Here is a 2215-nt window from a genome sequence, read left to right on the forward strand (position 1 = left end):
ATATTATCAGTGCAGCCCTGACTTATATTGTTTTTAATGCATTACAATCTGCCTTTCACATTCTTCAGATATCTCTGCATATTATCCATCTTGTACTGAATGTCAATAGGACAAAATGTGTTATATTCTCAGACACCCATAATTCCACATAGTTTTATTTATAAAAGTATCCTGCAAATGCTGCCTCAGTATATCACTCCTCAAATGTAAAACCGCTGCTCACCGACAGTTTAACAGTTCTTAGTATGTATATCTGCTCTGTTTGTCTGGATATGTTATGTTTTTTACCTGCTGTAAGGTCTGTCTTGCAAAACACATATTGATCTAAATGAGATTAACTAAGGTTATATAGAATTTATCCTAATTCTATTGTATTAAGCTTCCTGGTCTCTGCTATGCCTTATTGACCAAAAGGATACCTACGTTTATGTACTCTAAAGCAAAAATCACTTCCTACCAGATCCGTCAGAGAATATGAGGCCCCCTCATCTAGAAACCACAGGTGTTTAAATGAGTGCAACAGTCATCTTTCAGTTTCATACAATGCACTGATTGTAAAGAGCCTTTTCTTAGCTTTACTTCAAGAATTTTTTAAACCTAAATATTCATAATTTGTACCATCTCGTCCTGTCAGTTCAAATTGTTACTTACTACGCTAGCAGATAATACAAGTGGTTGGTGAGTGCATACACATAGTTATTGAGGTCCTGGAGTTGATGTCACAGCCCTCAACAGCCACTGGCAGAAAACGCTACCTTTGTTCCTGCTAGCATGTAGCTGCATTTGTACTGACTGTTGACATGTGATAATCTTATTGAAGTAAATTTCCATTATGACAGGCACACAGCATCACTAACCTAGCTGTATTAGTTTGATTCTAAAAAGGTCACAAAAAGTTTATCTACTTTAACATCAGTTGGTTGCTTCTACAGAGACATCCTGCTTGAAACCACAAATGCACAATGACAAAAAGTACAGACTGTCTAGTGTGTGGATAGCACTAATTGTGGTGTTAGTGCTCATTTTGCTGTCAGGAAATCATGAGCTATCAGCACCAGAACCACTGAGGTAAGTCTCTTGCAACGTAGTGGCACAAAGGCAGTGGAAATAATTGCACTTAGAGCATTATCTTTAGAAAAGTTAAGTTTTATGTGTTCATGGCAGGGTAAGACTTTACAATGATCATGTTTAGATGAAATAAGGCAGACAAAGCATAAAAAGATACACTAATAAGCACTCATGTCCTGTTATACAGAGACAAAGATGAACCATGTTCAGCTCTTCTTTACACAGTAGTACACGCATTCGCTCCAGGTTTCATCTCTCTGTCTCTTTGATCTGTTGATCTTCTTCTTCCTTAAAGCACTGTGTTGGACATTATCTTCATCTTGGTAACCCTAGACATGACAAACAATACATCAGAATATCGTATTGAATATGACAGAAATAATAATGTAAATGAAATAGAAATATTAATTTTAATAGTAAATACCTCTGCTGGGGTTGTGGAGCAAGCTGAAGAATAAGATTCTGAAAAACAAAGAAAAACCCTTCTTGTATGTATGTAGTGCTCAATGAAGACACAATATAGATACCAACAGTACCAGTTACCTGTACAGTGAAAGCTGTTTTTCTTCATGATCATGCACATTAAGAGAGCCAGTAAAAAACCCAGGGTGACAGTGACAACAACAAATATTTCCAATGTCCAAGGAAAATCACGTCTATGGTCCATGTTACCTGGGAATCCAGAAAAGATCAGACATTTCATTACATTTATTTGGCAGGCGCTTTTGTCTAATGCAACAAAGAAAAGTGCATCACGAAGCTCCTTTAGTCTGTGTTCATCTCAAGTTTGTCACATTTTGTAATAAACACCCTGAACCCAACACGCAATACATTTTCCCATATTTTGTAATGAATTATTACATATTGTGGTAGCTATTATGAAATGTGGGAGTTGCACAAAACTGCATTTTGAAAAAGCTGAAGCTTTTTGAGGAAAGGAAGAAATCTTCCACTTTCTATCTTACTATGAATAATAATCCTGGTCCCATTTCCAGACTGTGAATGTCCACAGGACGTCACAACACAGTAGTAGGTTCCAGCATCATCAGAGCTCAGGTTGCTCATAGGAAGCTTGTACACACAGGTAGTTTCTCCACTATCAGTCCGCTGGCAGGTGTGGTTCTCATTTCCAGAGGAGTAAATCATT

Source organism: Morone saxatilis, unplaced genomic scaffold (assembly GCF_004916995.1).
Source record: "Morone saxatilis isolate NCDOM2014 unplaced genomic scaffold, NCSU_SB_2.0 Contig4, whole genome shotgun sequence".
In the NCBI taxonomy this organism is placed as follows: Eukaryota; Metazoa; Chordata; class Actinopteri; family Moronidae; genus Morone; species Morone saxatilis.